Below are 23,474 nucleotides of genomic sequence, written 5' to 3'. Positions count from 1 at the left end.
ATATCTGACTTCCCAATAAAAATGAAATATATCTTTCTTAAAAAAAAGTTCATGTTATCCTATTTTGATAGATTTGCTAATGCATCATTTAGCATCTATATTTGCTAAAGTTCCTTGTACACTTGGATTGATTCCTCAATTTTTTTTAAAGATTTGTTTTATTACAAAGTCAGATATACAGAGAGGAGGAGAGACAGAGAGGAAGATCTTCCGTCCGATGTTTCACTCCCCAAGTGAGCCGCAACGGCCGGTACGCGCCGATCCGAAGCCGGGAACCAGGAACCTCTTCCGGGTCTCCCACGCGGGTGCAGGGTCCCAATGCATTGGGCCATCCTCAACTGCTTTCCCAGGCCACAAGCAGGGAGGTGGATGGGAAGTGGAGCTGCCAGGATTAGAACCGGTGCCCATATGGGATCCCGGGGCTTTCAAGGCGAGGACTTTAGCCGCTAGGCCACGCCGCCGGGCCCGATTCCTCAATTTTAAATTGTTTTTATTGTTTTTTTATTCATATGCCATTGTAACTATTTAAGGTTTATAATATTTTAATATTTAATCCGTGCCACCCACAAAGCTCTTCTTTTTCAAGGTTTTCTCTGCTTGTTTCCATTTCCAAATTATTTTTACAATCAGTTTATGCTTATAACAGTGTTCTTAATCAGGGTTGTAGATCTAAAACATCTTTGTAGTTAAAAAAGAAGAGGGCAAAAAATTTTGGCTGTAAGTCAGAATTTGTGAGCACTGGGTATGTATATACACTTTTTGATGAAGTTCAATAGTTGCTCCTAATAATCTCCTAAGAAAGTAACCCTAGTTGTTTGGGCTTAGCCACAGCATCAGCTGGCAGAAGCTGGCACTGGGGGCTAGTTCTCTCAAGTCAAACCACAGAACCACCTGGAGAGTGCATAATCTGGGAGTTCAAGTGGCCTGGGAGGGAAATAGTGGGCTCCTCCCTGTTGGGTTACCACCCCCCCACGGGAGGGCACAAAAACTAGAACAGTGGCTGGGGTGGCTAGACAGAGACACTCTACAACATCCATGAAGGCTGGACAGTTGAGCTGGTTAGATGGAACAAGGTTTTAATACCCATTGACATGTATGAGAGCAGAAGGCGATGTGGGACAGACTGGACTAGTCTACCACACATACTGGCAAACCAGGGTAGGAGACGCGCCAGATGGGGGTTTTATTGTGGGTCTCTCCAACTAGGCTGCAGCTACCACTGCTTTGTGTGAGGGCTTTGTATGTTCTGGGCAGAACCAGGCTGGATTGTAAACACCCATTGGTTCCAGTGTGGAAGACAGGGATGGAAAGACAACCAACCCAGCAATTGCAACCACCAGCTGATCGGGGCAATGGACTGTGCCGGGCCCTGTGCTTGCTAGTACATACAAGAATCTGGTCTGGGAACCTCTCAAAGTTTCTTTGGGGATCCCCCCAATCGAGCTTTCGGACTCAGAACCATCAAAAGACAGAGGACAGAGCAAGTCAATCAACTACCTCAGCTATATGTTGACAATGAAAATACTGGGCAAACGGAGACTCTATGATGAACTGTGTCAATCAGTGGATTCTCCAACGACCTCATTGTGCTTGGAGTGGTGAGAGTGGCAGCAATTCAGAACTGTTGAACTATCAAAACCACTTGAGCAAGACCCTCAGACCATGCCCCACATCTGGGACCTGGGGTGGGTGGGAGACTGGGTGGGGCTTCTCCCTTAAAATCCCCTTTTTCATCAGATATGTTAAGGAAATAATACGGAACTAATTGTCTTGCCCATCTTCCTGTAGTGCTTGAACCTTTTTACTGTAATTATGTCAAGATTGTAAAAAAAAATTTTTTTTAATTAAAAAAAAAAGAAAGTAACCCTAGGGTTGTAATATTCAAGCTCTAATTCCAGACCACCTCATAATTTTTGCATTCTGGCCCATAGTTGACAACTCCAGCATCAGCTTCTTGTGTAAGTTAGAAATTTCTCTAGTTTTCTTACTCTTTTCTTCTCTTGAGTTCTGGCTTTAGTCACCAAATTAAAATTTTACCTCAACAGTATCTGAGTAAGCCTCCATTGCAACTTCTAGCTTGTCTTTCTCATAGCCTGTCAATCTCTCCATACTCTAATATGGCCCTGCCTACCGTTATAGGCGTCTCCAGACAAGGTGAACTCCGTCATTGCTTTGCTTACCTTTGTAAATTCCACTCTCCTACCTTGGTACACTTTGACTTTCCCTACAGGTCCCAGCCTTTTTGTATCACCTTCATTTCTATCACTGCTCACCCTGAATTTTCCTGTTGTGCTCAATTGCTTACCAGTGGACAGACACCAACCTAGTGATTCTCATATTTACACATACAGGTGTTCCATTTTTTTTGCCATTTATAATACACACACCTCCCCTGTTCCTTTGCCTGGTAAGCTCTCAGTATTTGACATATCATTCAAATGGTATCTGTTTCTTAAGACCCTTTCCAGTCTCCCAATCCGAATCAGTTGCCCATCCTCTTTATTCTCATAAAACTTTATTATTTGTATCTTTATAATGTGATTTACATGAATTTCTAATCTCCCAGGAATTTCACACTTTCAAGATCAACCAGATGTTTTTCGTTTTTGTAGTGTCTAGTATAGTAGCTTGTAGCAAGCACTCACATGTTTGTTCAGTGAATGAAAACAAATAAAGCTTCATTAATCTACAGTGATTGAAACAAAACAAGATATGACAGTGGCCAGCTTGTCATATTATTAAGATCTTTCATTTATTTTTCTATGTAGTCATCCCTCCTAGACTTCATACATGGTAATTCTTCACTCTTTCAGGAATCATTTATAATACTTATAGCAGTAAATTAAATATCCATATCTATAGTCACCTATTCAAAGTCTGCCTTGGTCCTCAAATCAGATGCTATTTTACAGAAGAGACTGGGACAGTTCAGCCCACAGCTGTGGCATCATTAATCTGTGGCATGTATGTATATAAAATAGAATCAATTGCCACTGATATTAGAAAAGATATGGTGGATCCTTAAACTCCTTCACAATTCTGTATATGATGAAGTACTTAGATGACCTTGTAAAGACCTTGTAACAATAGTAAGTAAATTTCTTGATTTTTTTTTGAATTCTGATTATCCTATAACCTTTGAAATGGTCATGTGTGATGACATGAAAACAGGGAAATACCATATTAAAAAATTTAAGCACAATTCTTAGGTAAAATCCTGAGTAGATTAAAATTTCTAGTATACCATTTTTAAGTCAGTTTACAATAATAAATTGAATGATATATTTGAATTTATCAATAATACTAAAATGGTTTTTTTTAAAGATTTATTTTTTATTTTTATTACAAAGTCAGATATACTGAGAGGAGGAGAGACAGAGAGGAAGTGGAGCTGCCGGGATTAGAACCAGCGGCCATTTGGGATCAAGGCGAGGACCTTAGCCGCTAGGCTATGCTGCCGAGCCCATTTACTAAAATGTTTTTTAAAGAAATGTTTTGATATAAAATTATAGTTATTGAAATTAATTCATGACTTTTAGATGTTTTTCAGCAGTAACTGTTGTGTTCTCATCTATACTCATCTTTGACAATATCACAACAGTAATTCCTGAACTAAATAAAGAGCCCTTGATAATAAAATGCACTTTAAAAATATTTCAAAAAGGCACTGAGTTCAAGTTCTTCCACTATTACCCTTTATTCTTACTTTTTAATGATGATATGGCTTATAGTTTGTTATCACACAATCTGGGAAAAGATTTGTGTTGCATGTCATTTCATCTTGAAAGTATTGGTTCTTCTACACGCTGTTGTAAAAAACTTTGATTGTGGTTATGAAATTACTCAGGGGAATGATACTTGTTTTTGTGTAAGATGATCATTTTTTCCTGTAGATTAAATATATTTCCACAGTTTAATAAATTATATTGTTACACTTTTCTCCTCACAAATTTTTTTGGTGAAAACCAGACAGCGTAGACTGCCTATGTGAAACCCATTGTATGGGAACAAGTGTACTATGTGTAAACTCAATGTGATTCTAGGGTATTATTCAAGCAAAAAATTGATCTGCCTTTCACAGAATATTGCTTCAAGAACGTAAGAGATATATTATTTAGGGGAATTCTTTGTGGAAATCAAGACAACTTTGATCAGCTCTCTCTTTTAATCCTTTCAAAATTGAATGTTTTCAACAGTAGCCCTAATTTAAGAAAAAGTGTCAGTAATGCATTATTAAAATATTAATGTTACAACACTTGTATAGAAATGTCAACCCATCCCATTGCTTACCTGCAAGTATTTTAGAATGGCATTTATTTGGTATATATTAATGGCTACTATTATAGAATAATGCACGAATCTTTCTGTCTCTGCCTTGGAGGTCTGAACGCTGGCATTCTTATCGATAGTTTAATCTTAGTTTTTTTTCTGGAAAATTATTAGTAAATTTTGAGATTGTAGAACTATTGACCCACTCACACATGTACAGTGCTTGGCCTCCAAGTTAATTAAATATGAGTTAATAATATATTATAAGGAAATTATTGTCCTTATTACAGTTATTAGGTAGTTACTCAAATTACAGCTTGAAAGGAATGCAGAGCATGGAAAACTCAGGATTAAATTATGCATTTGAACCTTAGGCCAGCTTTTAGTGTAGAGACAGTTTCCTGCTAAAAGAGAAATTGTATGTCATTGAAATTAAATGCTTTTCTGGGGATGGAAGATTCCAGTTTTTAATGAAATTACTGAGTGTGGTGTAGTGAAATGATTAAAATCTGTATTCCGGGAATGTGTCAGGGAAAAAAATCAATAAGTGCTAGCACAGCTTTGCTGCTCAATGTGAATGGTGAGAATGAAATAAACTACTACAAAAATAATAATTAAAAACATATCAGCACATTAATTTATTTAGCATCAGTCTCCGGAGACATCATCTTCACTAATTTTTAGCATACATTTTACTATGTAATGAGCAGCCTTCTTTTCAGATCTCCCTATTAGACAGGCAGTATTCCTGCCCTTCCCCCAGTGCTCCTGCACTGCAATCATTGTACTTGCACTTATTATGTTACAAATGACCGAGGTAAGGCTGACATTCTCAGTGCATGCAAAAAGACCTAGGCTGCCGAGCTTTTTTTTTTCCCTAATGAAGCAGCTTTGTGAAATCTCCCCATGTGTTAATACTAATGAAGATCCTCCAGCACAATTAAAATCACAGCCAGTGGCTGAAGAGGAAACATAAAACAATAGCATCTTTTAAGATACATTCATCCACATTCGTATGTGCAAAATATGCATGTGATCAAATTATTCCCGTGACTTAATTCTTACTTGTTCCTCAACCTGAAAACTAAATTATGCAATTTCTTATTATATCAACTTTGAGACTTTAACGTGTTCTGAAGGAAAAAAAAACCCCGCTACCTCAATTTTTTCATATTTCATACCTACATGGGCAATAAAATGATATCAGAGTTAGGCTGATTTTTTTTTTAAAGTCGTGTTTAGGAAGCTGTGAAGTGAGGCGCGGGAAGGATTGGGGTGCACTTTACCTTTAATTTGATTGGCTGCGGGGACGTGGGAATGGGGGAGGGGGAACTGGAAAGATAGAAACAGAGAAGTTGTAATAGATTCTGGGGATAGATAAGTATCAATATGTGTGTACTTTAAAGATGCAGTAATGGGCTCCCAGTCTTATAACGTGGTTTTTAAAAAAGTGTTCAGTTCCCATAATTATTTTCTTAACTGGCAGAAATTGAAAAACTATCGGTATTACTTTTTACAGTTTGTACACGTGCCTTTAAAAAGCTTATTTTCATATCTTTCATTTGAATTTTAGTTTAACTCTGTGCTAAAACATTACCGTGAGTTTAGCTCGTGGAAGGGCAGCACTGTTTTGTCCCGGGACCATGTTGCGTCCTAATAGCCACAGACTGTTGAAGATTAATTTAGTGGGTTTGTAGACCTCAATAAAATTCTCAGATTATACACATAAAAAGTTTGGTTGAAGATGGCTAATCTGTGTTCCCTAATCTCTCGTTTTCATTTTGCAAACTTGAGTTTCCAATTCTGTTTTCTGTGCCCTCTTCTTGTAAAACAAAACATTTAAGTTTCTTAACTTTTTCCTGGGGCAGGGAAAGGTGCACTCAAAGCCCTAGTATTCTTGGAAGGAAGAAGCACCCCCCTCCCTGGGCTTCTTTCGGAGCTGATAGGTCATTTATTATTGGAGCTGAAATGGTATAAACAATTCTCTCTCTTTTTTCCCTTGTTAACAGCAACTTTCATTGTTAGAGAGAGGAGAGAGAGAGAAGCCTTGTTGGTTGACGTCACTTGGTTCATGAAGCCTTCGCCTAGAAGTGAAGCTGCTGAACAAACCTTGAGAAGAATCATCCCCTGCTTCAATCTGCTGCTGGATAGGAACTAATCAGAGGGAGAGGCGGAAGACGGAGAAGGACGGCGTCCAGGGCTTTCCCGACCACAAATCTCACCTCCGCTCCAACTCTTTATACTTTTCTTGCAGAAATTATAGTAGAAATAAGGAGGTTGGTGGGGTTTCCAAAAAATCTTAACCTTCGGCCATCTGGGGAAGGCAAAAAAAAAAAAAAAAAAAAAAAAATCCCATCCACCGCAACTCTCAGTTCGAAAGTAAAGGTGAGTTAAAAATCCGCGGGCGTGAGGGGTGCGGGCGTAGACGAGAATTCCGAATGTTCCGAGGCCGGTTGAAACAGAAAAGGAGAACTGCGCTCCTCGGAGCGGGAGGACTCCGGAGGCGCAGCCCGGACGCGCTCGCCGCGGTCGCCCGGCCGCCCCGCCGCCGCTGTTTACCCTCGCCGGTCGGTCGTCCCTTTGTTGTGCTGCCTGAGAGGCTGGGGTGGCAGTCGGGGTCCCGAGTGGAGTTTGAGGGAGGAGGACGCGAAGATACGCGGCCCCGGATGGGAGGCGGGGGCTGCGGTCTCAGGAGAACGTAAACTTTATTCCTGGCCGCCCGAGCGGGACCCCGGAGTAGAGGGGCTGCGGGCCGCGCTCGGCCCGGGCACCGGCGCCGCGCCTCTCCGCGTCCTTTGTGCCGGTCGCCCTTCGCGGCCGCAGGGCGGGCGTCTCCTCCTCCCCTCGGGCTTCTAGCGCTCAGGTCGCCGTCCACTGTTGGGCTTCTTCCATGAACCGGCTCTGGCGGCGCGGCGGTCGCCGTCCCTACCCCGGAATAGGCGCCGGTGCCCCACTCCCCTCCGGGGTAGTTTCGAGATGCCCCCCTCCCCCCGCCGCCTCCCGCGGCCCTTTCTGCCTCCGCCCCCTCTTCCCGCTCGGGCTGACGAGCGGCGTCTGCCACCCCTCCCCAATTTGGGCCTCCTCGGCTCCCTGCGTGGAGCTCGAGGCTCCGGAGTTTCCTGAAAATGCGCGGCGGCGGCAGCGGTGGGGGTGGGGCAGGTGGCCCGGGGAGCGGCGGGGCCACCTGGGAAGGGCCGAGGCGCCGAGCCCGCGCCCCGCGGCCGTGTCCGCGCGTGGGCCTCTCGCGGGGCCGCCCGGCTGCCCGCGCCGCGCCCGCCCCTGCCCCCGGTCCCTCCTGTCAGAACTCTTCCACGACCCCACGTCTAGGGTTTGGGAAAGGAAGTGTTGAAGGACTCGGAGCTGATCGTGCTCTCTGAGAGATTTTTCTCTTCTCTCTCGCTCGCTCGCTCACTCGCTCCGTATTTTATCTTTTGTGTGTCGCTTTCTGATAAAGGGAGAAGCAGCTGCAGCCCTTGGCCGAGTTGTTGAAATTTATCCCTTTGTGTATATTACAATATCCTCCATTTTTCCCCTGCCCTCTAAACAACAAGCGTTTCGCCATCTTGGGCAATTTTTATTCCCGAGTCTCCCTCTCTCTCCTTTTTAAAATTTGAGGAAGGGAAAGCAGCCTCTGAAAGGCAGAAAGTGTGTATGTGTGTGAATAAGGCTCAAAGTTTAGGCAGTGTTCAGGGGGCCCAGTGACGTCATGTAAAGTTTATTGAGAGATTTTTCTCAAGAGTTTTTCCCCCTCTTTTTGCCTTGGTTTAAAGATAGCGCAACTTTCAGGTTAACCATAAATCGTGGGCCTTAGTTTTTGTGTTTTTCTCTTGCAATCAGTCCGTGAAATATGCATATATTGTATCCTGGTCACAGGTGGAAGATTGTACCAAAAAATGGTATGAACTTCTGTGTAACTTGATGCTCATCTAGTTTTTCTGCACGTTTTTAAATATTTCAAATGTTTGCAGTCAGTGTATTTTCTTTCTTATTTGCTATACTCTTCCATATTGATTTTCCTTTAATTAGCTTGGTTCTTTATATATAGGTGTGTGTATGTATATATAAAGTACTTATTTTAGATTGCCTAACTCGTTGTAATTAAGTGAGCTTTTTTTTTCCCTTCATATTTTTCCTTACCTTTTGAAAAATGTGACTGTTGAAAATACCTGGAGATACTGGGTACTTTTAAAGAAATTGGCAGCAGATATTATTAAACCAGTGGCAAGAATGTACTTAGTAAAAGGCGAAATTGATTTCAGAAGATAGTCTGTAATCTCTAGATATAATCTCTTTGTTAGGCATTACGTTTATAGAAAGATCAATGGTAAAAGCCAGTGTTTTAGTTTGCTTGTCTAAAATACTTTTTCATCTCAGAGAAGTTGGGCTGGGTCACGTGACCAGACTTAATGAAAGACTAGTGTATAAATAAGAAGCAAGGTAAACTGGATAGTAAAGTAGAATTCTGTCTCCTTGTAGTCATTTGCAGTGAGCGTATTTACATCCTTTCTAACAAGGACATGAAACTATATTTGCATTCTCTTTGTCTTCTGGATTGGGGAATAAAAAGCCTTGACTACAATTAACTTTTTTTTTTTTTTAAAAAAAGCTAATGGAAATGCTTGTGAATACACTGAAAAGGTTTATCTAATACAGAAACTTTCATTGTATGTAGTATGTTTTTATTTCAGTAGCAGTCTTCTTTGGTGTTAGTTGCTATTTAGTCAGGAATTTGCTTTATGTAAAATGCTATATAGAAAGCTTGAGTGAATTGAATGTCTGCCATTTATGTGAATTGTAGGTAGGTGAAAAATGTTTAAATAGTTAAAAGCACATGGAACAGATGGTTCTAAATTATACATGCAACAAAGGACTAAAAGATTTGGCAGATTATAAATAGCAAGCAACAGAGGATAAGCAGTTTAAGAAAATGGTAGTTAAGTACATTTGATGTCTCACACCTATTGTAAACACAGTACATGTTATTGTCACTGTGCTGCATAATCAATAATTTAGACAACAGAAAAAGCACTTGTATGTTTCTGATGGAAAGAAAAGACTTTACAAGTGTTTGAAATGAATGGGTCAATGTAAAATTATTCTAATCCTGTGATAACAAGTAAGAATTTTTTTTAACAAATCAGATTCTATGCTTTAAAAACAGGACATTAGTTTTGAGAAGTTAACATGTTCATATCATGGTTTGGATAAGAATAGGAGTAGGCACTGGTTTTAAAATCCAGATAATAGTATCTTACTCCTCTTACGTGTTTAGTCCAGAACTGTGGTGGCATTCACTCTTTCAAATACTGTAGAAAAATATTTTATAGACTGTTCAGTCTTTGAACTGCCTTTGTTAGAATACTGTTGGCGTCAGTTGCTAAATACATACTAAATGAAAGAAGGATATGCTTTTGGTTTTCGAATTTTGTGCATGACATTTATGATACCTGTTTTACTTGCATATAGTTTCCCTTGAATTTTAAAAATATGTTGGTTTTGTCAGTCTAAAAATGACCTCAATATGTATAAACACAATAAATATATTTATTTAGCATCTACAAAATGTTGAAAATAACTCAGTATTCAACCTGGTAAAATTTGTTTTTATTTTTTGTAATCCATTTAAAATACATATAAGGGTTGTAATAGAAACCTTAGAATTTTTATTCTGTTGCCCTTTCTCCCATTTCTTTGTTTGCATGTTTATTATAGAACTGCAGTGTAAAGGAGCAGATGTTTTGCCAAACATCCTGATGTGTTGCTTTTTCTTATGGGAGTGCATAACTGTTCCTTCTGATGCATCAACTTGACAGCTGGTTGATTTCATGGAGCTGCTAAGAAGCCATTAGTGGTGTCATTGAATTGAAACAGAACAGTCACTCCCAGCTTGAACTGCAATTGTTAATGTCTTTGTTGCTACTTTTGTGTTACTATACAAGATATAAGATATCACAGTTGCATGGAAAGTTAAGAATTTCTGTCTTATCTCCTTAAATGAGTCAAAGTATATGTTAGAACTTGATTACTTTTGAGTTTAAAGGAATTTTATATTGTAATTTCTAAGCCTTTAAACTAGTTCTAGTTAGAACTACCCAAAGGAAAAGTATGATTTAGCACACACACAAAAATAATGTAGTGATTTGGGCCTCTTCAAAGAATTTGTACCATTAAAGTTTAATAATTATTTAGGATACTTGATTTCCTAAGGTATTAACCGTAACTTGTAGTTAGGTATTTTAAGAGGTTTTTTGATTAACAAAAATTAAGTATTTTGTATTGCAAGGTCTTAAAACTATTATGTTTTGCTGTATAAATATTGACTCAGTTGGTTTAATGTTTCTTTAAGCTTTATTATGGGAGACCATTATAGGAGCAAGGAAACAGTTTGGGGGCAAATAGGCTGTTTTGTGTTTCTTTTATTATGATGCCAAAGTGTTATTTTAAAAAATCAAACTATGAGCTATTTTACTAGTAGCCATTTGTGGTTTTTAAAAGAAATGACTTCATTATAAAAACTTGTATTGATAATTTCACTATCATATTGTTGTACTAAAATGATGTCTTCTCTTGGATTCTTAAGTATTTACCCCTTTTTCTGATTATTTACATGGTTTTTATTTGATGGGAGTGGAGATGGAAAGGAGGGAGGAAAAAAGTAAGGAACAATCCCAACACAGAGAACACTTTTAAAATAAAAAAAAAAGAAAAAGAAAAATGAAAATGATTAACATTTAAGATTACAGTATAGCTTACTTAGCACTCTGAGACTTTTTCTAGTCCTGGTATTTACTCATTTTTAATTTTTAGTTCTTTATGTTTACTATTAAATCCTCAAAGAGCATAAACTGCATAACATTTGAAATAGTTTGCCTTTTAAAAATTAGTTAAAATGTCAAATTGATGATTAGAATATTTAATTTGATGAGGTGAATCTCACTAAAAGAACTTCTTATATATTATAGTTAAATTTTAACACGATAAATTGCTGAGTGATTCCAGAGTTGATTTCCTAAAAATCCTAATTTTTATGGATACACTTTTCTTGACTAAGCTACCTGTTCAAAGAATACTCTTTATAAACTTTTTAAAAACTAGCCATATAAATCTTACAGAAAGAACACCACTACATTACCTTAAATTCTGACTCAGTTATTTTCTCATCTTGTACTTGTGTCAAGGTGTTTATTTATATCAGCCAAACTGTGATAAAGACTGAGTTGGGTATTCATTGTAATCTTTTAAGAAAGAAGTCTGAAAGCTTAGTCTAATTTTAGAGACAAGATAGTCTTAATTGTAATGCAGGAAAACATTCAATAAATTAAGTAGGAATTTTCAGTTTTGGATAGTTAACGTTAATTTTGAGAATAAGTCATAGAAAGCTTAAGCTTTGGTTCCTAAGTTTTTATGTTTACTATTAACTTTGAAATTATGGGTAATAAATAGACTTAATTCGTTTGCAAATAGATACGAAGCTACAAAATGTTGGAAGTATGTTAGCTGAAACTAGAAAAACTAAATAGATTTCTTATTTTTAAAATGTGTTGAGTGCCATTTGACCTATGATGAGTCAGAGATTGAGATGTAAAATATTTGTCTATTTATAAGATAAACATTGAGTTTTTAAAAATAATTGACTTCTATAAAGATATGAATTGAAAATAGTTTCTTCCACATATTTATATTTTTACAGTTTTAATCTTTTATAAAATTCATTGCCTTTCAAATAGCTTTTAAATTATTAGTAAAATTTAACTTGTATTTTGGCTTTTGAATGCCTTTCCCCACAAATAAAAATTGAGTTTCTGAGATAATAATAATGAGAGTGATTCAAAGAACCTTTGCTGCTTTTGTGTGTTGAGGTATGTATAAGAAAAAGGAACATTGGGCTTGAAGATAATTATTACCTTGCTACTTCAGCAGTGTGTGAACATAATTGTGTGTTTTTCCTGTTTGCTACTCCTTACACTTTTCCACAAACATGCACTCATTAATCAAAGATGGTGCACTCCTGCTGAGGGCAGAGAGGTTCATCAAATTGGCAGTCAGTTTGGTGTAAAGAACGGTGTACTGAAGCTCTTAACTCGTGGGGACATAAATAAATCTAAGGTCTTTGTATGCAAACCCTGGAGGTTAATACTGTATAATTCAATGTCCTGTCTTTGTTTTTATGATTGATGTTTTTAAATGTTTCAAGCTTGGTGCAAGTCTTCTAGTAGGTCATGTCTGACAATCTGATTGGCTATAGTAAGGAAGCATTAGGTTGTCAGAAGGACTTGGAGTATGCTGCAGGGACTTTGGTTTTTTCCCCTAGAAGATCATTGTCATATTGCCTGAGCTGTTATAGGAATGTACCAATGATTGACATTGCCTGCTGTGATAATGGACCTAGTGCATGAAATGCCAATAGTTTGGTCCTATTTGTTCGGAAGCTTACTGCTATTTGTATCCTTAGCAGAGCTAACATGTAGAACAAGCAAAACTACTGGGATTTCTCTGTAGAAATAGTGCTGGGATTTGGCTTTAACATGAATTGGTTGCATATTCATAATTTAAGAACAGCTGGTTACAGCATGCACACAGTCATTTGCGAGCTATTATAAACCATTCCACTCACACATGGAGCCTGTGCATGGTGAAAAAAAAATTTATTTTTTTTTTATTGATCTACCTGCATTTAAAATCTGGTCACTGCTGCTACAGAAGCCCTTCATTTTAGCTGTATTTGCAACACGGAACAGCTTCAATTTTGAATATTTAAACTAAATGCTGAAAAAAATAAAGCTCTAAAGGAAACAAGAGGTCATATCTTTATTCTCACACACTTAATCTTTGCCCAAAGTAAACAACAAACTTAGATTTCAAAAGTGCTGCAATTTGGGGGAAATAATGTTTTATGATTATTTTCTATATACTAAATAGCTGAATTGTCTTTGATCAAAACACTATTAAATAAATTTTGTTACTTAAGTAGTTTTAGAAAGTATCAGTATAGGAAATTGACAATATGTTTTGATTGATTACCCTGTAAAAACAGTGTCATTTAATACATGCAAGAGTGATAGTACTTTTATAGTTATAGAAAAAAAAAAGGAAAATTTACAGTATTTGTGATTGGATTAAAATGATGCTAATCCTAAAACTGTAAAGCTAAGATTTTATTGAATCTGTTTTGCTTTTGGAATATTAAATGTAACTGTGCTTTTGTAGTATCTAAATGGTGAGTCAGTCCAGCGATTTCCTGCTTGTTGTCCGTGGAGACCGTAATGAGTCAGGAGAAAACCTCTGTATCCTAAGCTTTCAATGACAAGGAAGAAGATATGTTAAATGCTGTCTTTCAGATACCCTTTTAGGAATCATAAGCAACTCTGCCTTGATTTGTGAATGTTTAAAATAAGTGAATACCTGAGTGATTTACGATGATACTGTTATAGCAGGCTGTCCACACAACATGGTGTTAGGTTCACATGTGCATGCTGTGTTTGCCCCCACAGCAGATGATGAAGTAGCTCTCAGCACTTCAAGGTTGAGTACCAGTCCTAAGAGTACATTTTACTCTTTCTTTGCTTCACAAATGACTGGATATGTTGGTAATATAACAAAATATATGGCCAAATTTAATCTAGCTGATAGTAGGCTGTACTTTTTTCTAAATAATAAATTCAAAGGTTATTAAAGGACGATGTGTTACGTTTTAGTTTTGAGTTACATGGAACCATAGCTTTATATATTACAGTTAACTTGCCATTATTTCAGGTTACACATTAGTCATTGTGTGAATTATCCTGTGTCCTCTTTACACTCCCTTTTCACTATTGTCCTGTCCTTTCAGTTATTGCCTTGTTGTTTAGCATCTAATTACAGAATAAGCAGAAGTTTAAAAAGAAAATCTATCTTGCTTTCCCTTCCTTTCTCCAAATGGATAAATCAGTTGAAGAGAAGCTCATAGTTTTTGAAAAGCTATGGTAAAGGTTTGAGATTTGTTTGTTAATCTTTCCTGTTTTTCTTTAGAACAGATATACTGGAAAAGAGGAAAGATGAATTAATGGACTGTCTTTTCTATGTCTTAGTAACAACAAATTGTAGTGCTTGTTTGAGAAGTGGATTGACTCAATAACACTAACTTCAAGATAATCACAAGTATTTGATACACTTTTAGCGTTCTAGTATTAATAGAGGAAAAAGGGCAGCTTTCTTTAAGTTTATATTGAATGCTTTCTCTAAATGTCCCTGGAGAGCTTTGAATAATAGTAAATGAAAACTTAAAACAGAATCACTGAATTATACCAAGAAAAATGAGTAAAATTAAAATTCAGAGATTTGGAAGCAAAGAACCAACAGAAATGTAGCATGAATCCCTCCCTCCATCTCCCGCCTCCAGGCTGGACAAGTAAACCGAAGCTACTCAGCTGGGCTGCTGAAGTGATGCTGCACTCTTGGGAGGTCAGTTTAGCTCCTGCCTCTTTACAGGACCCTTTCCTTCATCCATTGCTTGCAAATCTGACTGCTTGATTTTCTCTGAAGAAGGTGGGTTATACTCAGTTTCAGATCATTCATTTTTTTGTTTTTTCATTCTCTTACAATTTAGAGAGAGAGAGAGAGATCTTCCATCTGTAGGCTCCCTCCCCAAATGGCCACAGTGGCCAGAGCCAAGGCAATCTGAAGGCAGTTACCAGAGCTGCTTCTGAACCTCCCATGTAGGTGCAGGGGTCCAAGGACTTGAGCCGTCCTCTGCTACTTTCCCACTTCATAAGCATGGAGCTGGAGCAAAGCGTAGAAGTCAGGACACAAACCAGCACCCATATGGGATGCAGTGCCACGCGGTGGAGGATCAGCCTGTTTTAAGCCAACGCAGTAGCTCTGAGATCATTTCTATGATAGATGTGTTTGTGAAGGCCAGATTTCAGCTGACAAAACTCTTCTTTCTGGCCAGAGATATTCAAATACACTCTTTTGTATGAGATTAACCAGAACTTCTCCCTCTCTTCTGTTTGATTCTTGTATTATGCTTTTGTGAATGACTTATCAAAATCTAATGCATTATCTTTCATGCCTGTGAAAAATATTGACTATGCATCAGAGGAACTATTGCAGTGTCCCTTTTTTTAATTTAGTGCAAAGCAGTGATTTTCTAAGGAGACATGATGGAGAAGACAAACAGGTTAGCCGGACAGCCAATAATAAAGGAAACTATGTTTGTTTTACAACTGATTTATATATTTGAAAGGAGGAATTACAAAGAGAGAGGAAGAGAGTGAGAGAGATTAGTCTTCAATTCCTGGTTTGTAACTTCAGTGACTACAACTGCTAAGGTCTCATAGAGGGATATCAGGGATTCAAGTGTGCTTGTGCCTCCTCCACTGCTTTTCCCAGGCACATTAGCAGGATGCTGGGTGGGAAGTTGAGCAGCCCAGATATGAACCTTTGTTCATCGGGATGCTGGGACCAGAGTCGGTGGGTTAACCACCAGACCACATCATTGCTTCTATTTTCAATAATACTACTACTATACTTCATTAAGTATAGGAATCCTACAAAGAATAGATGGAAAGGGCCAAAAGGAAGGACTAAAATAATTTAAAATACTGCTATCTTAAAAATTTGTCTCATTTTAATTCATTTTTTAAAAGAGTCACTATGTTATAGATGCAATGCTAAAAACATGAAAATCTTTTCCTCCCATCCTTACTTTTCCCCTTCTATACTCCTTTCTTCTCTCTATATATATTTTTGTTAGAGTTTGAGATAACATTTTCAATTAATATTATAGTAAAAGGCTTAATACTTCACTAAATGAGAAGTTTAACAAGGTAAAAGGAAAAAGACCCTAGTTTACTAGACATGCAGACAATGGCTGTAAACAATAATTAAATGGAAAAATGACTATTTTACCATAGCAGTGAATTTTAAAGTCATCACAGATCATTAAAACTGTAATAATATAGCATTCTTAACCACTTGTTTGATGAGGGTTTGAAACAAAGTTTCATAGAACTAGAATTGCAGCAATACTGATACAGACATTTCTTCTTTTTTTTGTGTGTGTGTTTTTAGAATTCTATCTTCCATGTGTAAGGAAGAACATGCAGCATTTGTCTTTCTGTGTCTGGCTTATTTCACTCAGCATCATGTATTCCAGTTGTGCAAAATGTCTTTCACATAATGTCTTGCCCAAGGACAGTAAGTTTCAGTGGTTAGACTTACTTTAATTTCATCACTACTGCATGATAATAATGAAGCTTGTTATGAGTACATAATATTAAAATTTGACTGTATGAAGTATTATAATAAACATTTGCTTGCAACAGACTTGCAATGAGAAACCCTTAACACTTTGACATAATCATTTCTTATCTTGTAAAAGGAGAGTTTTAAGATAAATTAAACATATGAAGGGGTGGAAATAAAAAGCTATGCAGTGTCTAAGATTAGAGAGAAAGTATAGTAGTAAGTATAGCCAGTATAAGTATAGCCAGTATCTTTTCTGGTTTCCATGATGAAATGGTTGTAGAAATCTACTTCTGATCTTCATGGGAAATGTGTTCTTGTTAACATGAACCTTTACAGTGACATAAGAAACAGCTGAAAGAACCAAGAGCAACTTCTCAGTTGCTGGATGACATTTTTCATTGCTAGGTCAGAATGCTGAAATAGGTCTACAGCATGACACTGAGTGATGGCGCTTGCTCAACCTGGCTTTTGTGAGCATTTCGGAAGCAAGCCAGTGAATAGAAGAACTCTGTTGTTGTCTCTGCAGCAATCAGAGAGAATGTAAATAAGTCAAGGATTTTTTTTTAAAAAGAATGAAGGCTTGTTGATAAAATTGAGTATGAAGTTTTTTCTGTGGTAGTCTCTGTATAATCACTGAATTTCTGCACATTGTCACCAGGAGTTTCACACAGCTTCTTGGGGAAATAACTCTTCCCTGTAAACGTACCTTGGAGATTTGAAGTAGAACATTGAAGGGTTAGGGCAAGGCAGTGCAAATAGTAAACAGTTGGTCAAGGAAGAGAACTTGTAATAACTTTGGTCAGTTGGGGAAAAACTCTGTTTACCCTTCCCCCTCCAGAAAGCCTGTCCATAGGTGTACTTGCCAAAACTTACAACAAGAAGTGTTTAAAAGAATGTGTAAATGTTTTTGCACTGTGTGTGAAATTGAGGGTAGGAACAAGGCATGCTCAGAAAACAAAAGTCAATAGAATTTCACTATTTTTAAAAATCACTTGCTCTGTGACATAATATCTTGTGTATGGTGACTTTAAATTTTGAAAGGCTGTGAGAGACACCTTGGTTGCATAGGTCAGTTTTGCAACTTTCTTGTAAATATCTCATCCTTTCCTGGAGCATTTAATATGTTGTAACGGAAGTCCAGTAGGTGCCAACTGAATTGATTACATATACCTGGGCAAAAATGTGTGTTTGTTTCTGTGTTTGTAATCTTAGCACTTTAGAAGTGAGGTAAAAATGATTCTGCAGTTACCCCTGGAAACAACGACAAAAAAAATCACTTATCAGTTTCTCATGTTTAGTAGTGTAATAATGAGATAAGAGTCCCTTGTTAGCCCCAGTGGTAATTAATTAAATAAATTGGTCATTAAATTGAGAACAAGAATCAGGTCAGCATCTATTTCCTAATAATGAGAAGCAATCCAAAGTGCTCAGAAGTAGCATCTGCAGCTCTCATGCTGGAGGAATTCACACATGACATCAGGGCAAAGGATGTGCATGAACTTCATTTTTTGTGACTTTTACTCATAAACGTAAAGTTTTTTTTTTAAAGATTTATTCATTTTATTACAGCCAGATATACACAGAGGAGGAGAGACAGAGAGGAAGATCTTCCCTCCGATGATTCACTCCCCAAGTGAGCCGCAACGGGCCGGTGCGCGTCGATCCGAAGCCGGGAACCTGGAACCTCTTCCGGGTCTCCCACGCGGGTGCAGTGTCCCAATGCATTGGGCCATCCTCAACTGCTTTCCCAGGCCACAAGCAGGGAGCTGGATGGGAAGTGGAGCTTCCGGGATTAGAACCGGCGCCCATATGGGATCCCGGGGCTTTCAAGGCGAGGACTTTAGCCTCTAGGCCACGCCGCCGGGCCCAAACATACAGTTTTATTTATGTCAGGAACAAACAAATAAAACCAACAGGTGGGCGTGGAGAGAGGAAAACTCTCACACAGTCAGTGAACTTAGGCTCCGGGCAGTATGTGAGAGTCAGGAGGTAAGAGGGACAGTAGTGTAATCTCCAAAGGTGCTTCCTTTGGCAAATGAGTGATTTTGAACTGAAAACAATTGAGACCAAAGATGCAGAAAGGAATCTTCCTGGATCTTCTCTTATCTGACTAAAAGCAGAAGCTTCTGAGAAATGAGAACTGTCACCAAGCCTCTGACCAGGGGTGTTTATGGCTAAGAAGACAGAAGGGCAGGGTGGAGTTGTATCTGCAGGAACTCGTGCTTCTAAGAAGACAGCTCTTATTTTATATTTGTTTCCTAACACTATGGGGAGGTCTTTGGAAAGTTCATGGAAATTGAGATGAAAAGTGTAAATTTATTTTGGTGCAAAACAAAAACAAAAAGCAGAAAAGTCCACATATACATTTTTTCATAACATATATTTTCTCTATTTCATTTTTTTTTTAAGATTTATTCATTTTATTACAGCCAGATATACAAAGAGGAGGAGAGACAGAGAGGAAGATCCTCCGTCCGATGATTCACTCCCCAAGTGAGCCGCAAGGGGCCGATGTGCGCCGATCCGAAGCCGGGAACCTGGAACCTCCTCCTGGTCTCCCACGCGGGTGCAGGGTCCCAATGCATTGGGCCGTCCTCAACTGCTTTCCCAGGCCACAAGCAGGGAGCTGGATGGGAAGTGGAGCTTCTGGGACCAGAACCGGCGTCCATATGGGATCCCGGGGCTTTCAAGGCGAGGACTTTAGCCGCTAGGCCACATTTTCTCTTTATTCTGAAAGTTATTTTGTGCCCCAAATTTTTAAAACCCGAACAGATCCGTATTTTAAATTCCGTTTTCATGAACCTGCGTCCTTGACAGCCAAATTTCCTTTTCCTTCCTCTGGTCATTTCTCTACAACTTGCCATCTGTTAAATGGTTTATAAGCTGCTGCTTTTTTTTTTTTTAAAGATTTATTCATTTTATTACAGCCAGATATACACAGAGGAGGAGAGACAGAGAGGAAGATCCTCCATCCAATGATTCACTCCCCAAGTGAGCCACAACGGGCCGGTGCGCGCCGATCCGATGCCGGGAACCTGGAACCTCTTCCAGGTCTCCCACGCGGGTGCAGGGTCCCAATGCATTGGGCCATCCTCAACTGCTTTCCCAGGCCACAAGCAGGGAGCTGGATGGGAAGTGGAGCTTCCGGGATTAGAACCGGCGCCCATATGGGATCCCGGGGCTTTCAAGGCGAGGACTTTAGCCTCTAGGCCACGCCGCCGGGCCCGAGATTTATTTATTTTCATTTGAAAGGCTGATATACAAAGAAGGACTTACAGAGAGAAAGATCTTCCATCCATTGGTTCAGTCCCTAAGTGGCTGCAAGTGCTAAAGCTGAGCCAATCAGGAGCCACGAGTTTCTTCCAGGTGTCATGCTGACAGAGGGTCCTCAGACTGTGATGCGTCCTCCACTGCTTTCCTAGGCCATCAGCAGGGAGATGGCTGGGAAGTGGAGCATCCAGGACATGAACTGTTGCCCATATGGAATCCTGGCACTTGGAAGGCGACGATTTAGCCACTGAGCCCTTGCGCTGGACCCTGTTTTATAAGCTTCCAACAGCTTCTTTGGGATTCTACATACAGTATTAACATCAGGTATTGGTGGTATGGCACAGTGGTGAGCTCCACTCCTGTGGCAAACCTGGAGGATCCTGGCTCCTAGTGTGGCTGTTGTAGACATTTAAGGAATGAACTGGTGGATGGAAGGTACCTCTGTCTTTCCCTCTCTCTCTGTGTTAACTCTGTCTTTCAAATAAATAATATTAAAAAATTATTTCGGAAGCAGAGAGAGATGGGGATGGTGGTGGGTAGAGCACGAGCACTTACTTGAGCTGGCTTATTCTCCAAATGTCTCAGTGGGTAAACTGGAAGCTCAGAACTCAATCTAGGAACTTAGATCAGGTTTCCCAACTTGCAGTGTCAAAATCCAACTACTTGAGTCCTCCTCACTGCTTTCCAGCAACCACGTCAGCAGGAAGCTGGAATCACGGGCCATACCTTGGAACTGATCCCAGGTGCTCCAGTGTGGATATGGACTTCATACCTAGCAAGCCAGACAGTCACTTCATATTTTCCTTTTTAAGATTAAAAAGGCCTTTCTTACTTTTTTTCTTTTTTAGGATTTATGTATTTTTATTTGAAAAGCATAATTTACAGAGGGCAGCATAGTTAGAGGGAGAAGGTCTTCCATCCACTGGTTCACTTGTCAATTGGCTGCAATGGCCAGAGTCAAGCTGATGTGAAGTTGGGAGCCAGGATTCTCTTCCAGGTATTCCATGAGGGTACAGGATCCCAAAGATTTGGACAATCATATACTCCCTTCTCAGGCCACAAGCAGGGAGCTGGATGGGAAGTGGAGCCGTTGGCACAGGAACCAGCACCCATACAGGATCATGGCACCACAGGGGGAAGATTAGCCATCATTCCAGCCTCTCTCACTTAGGTTTTTATAGTTCTTATATTTTTGACATTTAATTCTTCTATGTTCCTTTCTGGTGGTAAAACTGTCCTTTTATGCCCATGTTGAGGCTCAACTTACCAGCATCACCACTTATTTTCTATACCACATTTCCCTCTTAGGTTGTATATTCTAAAGTTTTCTCTCATAGGGATTGTTGAGCTATATAACTAAGGGTCATTTTTTAAAAGCATGGCCATTTTTTGTTCTACCTTTGTAACTTTACTTTGACCTCTGTGGTAGAATCTTTCTGAATATGTTAACTTTATTAAAATATACTAAAGTATACTAAATTGACATTTTCCTTGATAAGGCAGAGTTATCACTGTGATAAGCAATTCTATTTGCCTTTTAAAGGCTTGAATTAAGAGTTTGAGGATATGAATTGGGGCTTTAAAAAATTCTTGTATCATTTTATATCTGTATAATTTGCTTATTTATGATAAAAGTGTATGTGTAGGTCTACAACTTGCCAGTTTTTCATTCTTGCATTTAATCATGTTAAATGTTCTTTGAGTTCTGTTTGTTAAAATTAAAGGCATATGTTTCACTATAAAATGTTAAAGTTTTTAAAATGTAGAAAAGTCTTAAGATAAAAATGTCAAAATTCTACTTTTCTCAGGCTACTGCAGTATATTTTTTCTTTTATGTTGAAGTAATTTTGCTTAAAATATTCATGAATGAAACCTCAAGCTGATGTCATGAACGTTCTACAGAAATGTGGCAGAGTGGGCTAGTCCTATAGTCAAATACTTGTGTGACATTATATATGAAAGAAACAAACTGTTCTTTGGAGTGACTGTTGGAATGATTGTTTTCTTGGGGAATGGTTTGTGGTTTGGGCTAAAGCTAAAGGATAGGAACATGAAATTTGGATGACTGTTCTCTTGTTTTTAATGGGAAAGAAAAAATTAGGTAGTTTCTAGGAAGGAAATGTGGGCTAGAACATGACTTTCCTAAGAAGAACGAGGATACGGGGGCCGTAATAAATTCAGAGATTCTCTGAGAATTGGGAAGAAAAAGGTCCTAGATTCAGGCTCTAATGACCGAGATTAAGTGGAAGGAGGGTTATGAATTTAATTATAAGTCGAGGAAATCAGAAAATGTGGGTGTTTGTAGTGTGAAATTGGAGCTCTGATAGAAATTTTGGAATGAGGTTCCATATATCAGAAATTCTCTAACCAGAAATGACTCTTTGTTGCTTTTTGAGTGAAGCAAGCTAATCATTTTCTGTTAAATATGTGTGTATTTACAAAATAACAATGATTATAAAACTTTCTGTGATTTTTTTTCTCTCCCTTTTTTCTGTCTTTGATCTTTATTCTTTTTTAATCATTTTGATTCTATCATGAACATTTTTCATGTCATTATATATTTTCAGATAGAACATTGTTATTTATTCAACTGCCCAATTTTGTGGCATGTAAGTTTTATTATCATATATTATTATATAATGGAATAGCATATCAACAAGATTTTGTGTGCATTTTACTATATTTCCTTAAGATTCATTGCTAGAGATGGAGTTGCTGAATGAAAAGCTATGACTGTTTTACATCTATAATGTAGTAGCCTGGGAATAATTTAACAGCTGGTTGTGTATTTGAAAAGGGAGCCTGGGTTTTATAGTCTTTTTCTTTTCCTTGTGTGAATACCCCCACCTTGGCCTTTTTCAGTTCCAACAACTTGAAGCCTCTGAATGGAATTGAGAAGCATAGTTGTACCACTTATTTTTAATATTTCCCCTTAATGATACAATGCATACAACGAACTTTACAGCACAAATAGTAATAAAATATAGCAAAATTATTGGGAACCAATAAATTTCTAAGTATTTGTTTTCTTATTAAATATAACTATTTAATTTTAATAATGATGATTGGGTTCACAACTGTAAAATTCCTGAAAATTTAAGTTGATTCTTATGAAACAGTATAAACAAGTCCTAAGATAGCACTGCTTGATTGTCCTTTTTTTCCCTGCTATTCCTCTCATTTGCCATCCATTTTTCCCATTTGTGATAACAACGGTGATACTTTTTTGCCCTCAGATTGTTATTTTCAATCCTGAAAGAAATAGGTGTAAAGAAAACTAATGCATCATTTCTCTCACATGTGGCTTCTATATTTGTCTCACTATACATTTGAATCTTTGTCACAGATTTTGTTTTAACTGCAAAAAGAAAAGTTTAGATTCTTAACTCTCTTTCCCCAGAAAATAGTATTAATTTTTTTTCTAAAATGCTATTGTGTAATTCATTCTCACAATTGATTGAATTACTCAACACTCTTACTGCTTTTAATATTTCTCAATTGGTTCTCTAGAGTTTTCCAAATATTTAGTAACATCTTATATGCATATAGATAATTTTGCTGTCTTGCATCCACTATTCGTGACTTTATGGTACTGTTTAAAGACTGAAATTAAGTTGGCTAGCACTCACAATGCATTATTAACATTGGGCACTCTTAATCATTTTCCTGACTTTGAAAATGATCTTGCTTCATCATTATCTTCAAAA

General features: G+C 38.1%; 1 protein-coding gene across 16 annotated transcripts in view; it reads left to right on the top strand.

Moving 5' to 3' along the window:
• BAZ2B (bromodomain adjacent to zinc finger domain 2B) overlaps positions 1-23,474 on the top strand; it is a 360,709-nt gene that overhangs the window by 89,130 nt on the left and 248,105 nt on the right. For 12 of the 16 annotated variants that reach the window (XM_058664534.1, XM_058664527.1, XM_058664536.1 and 9 more), the window contains exon 3: positions 6,279-6,656. The exons of 1 other annotated variant lie outside the window; for it this stretch is intronic. The gene's annotated coding sequence lies outside the window, so the exon portion shown is untranslated. Of the gene's footprint in view, positions 1-5,892; positions 6,839-23,474 lie in introns of those variants that run through there. 3 more of the 16 variants (XM_058664539.1, XM_058664523.1, XM_058664524.1) reach the window with 2 other exon arrangements.

This window comes from Ochotona princeps, chromosome 5 (assembly GCF_030435755.1).
Source record: "Ochotona princeps isolate mOchPri1 chromosome 5, mOchPri1.hap1, whole genome shotgun sequence".
Classification (NCBI taxonomy): domain Eukaryota; kingdom Metazoa; phylum Chordata; class Mammalia; order Lagomorpha; family Ochotonidae; genus Ochotona; species Ochotona princeps.
Note: the sequence above shows the minus strand (reverse complement) of the source record. Positions and strands in the feature narration are given on the sequence as shown.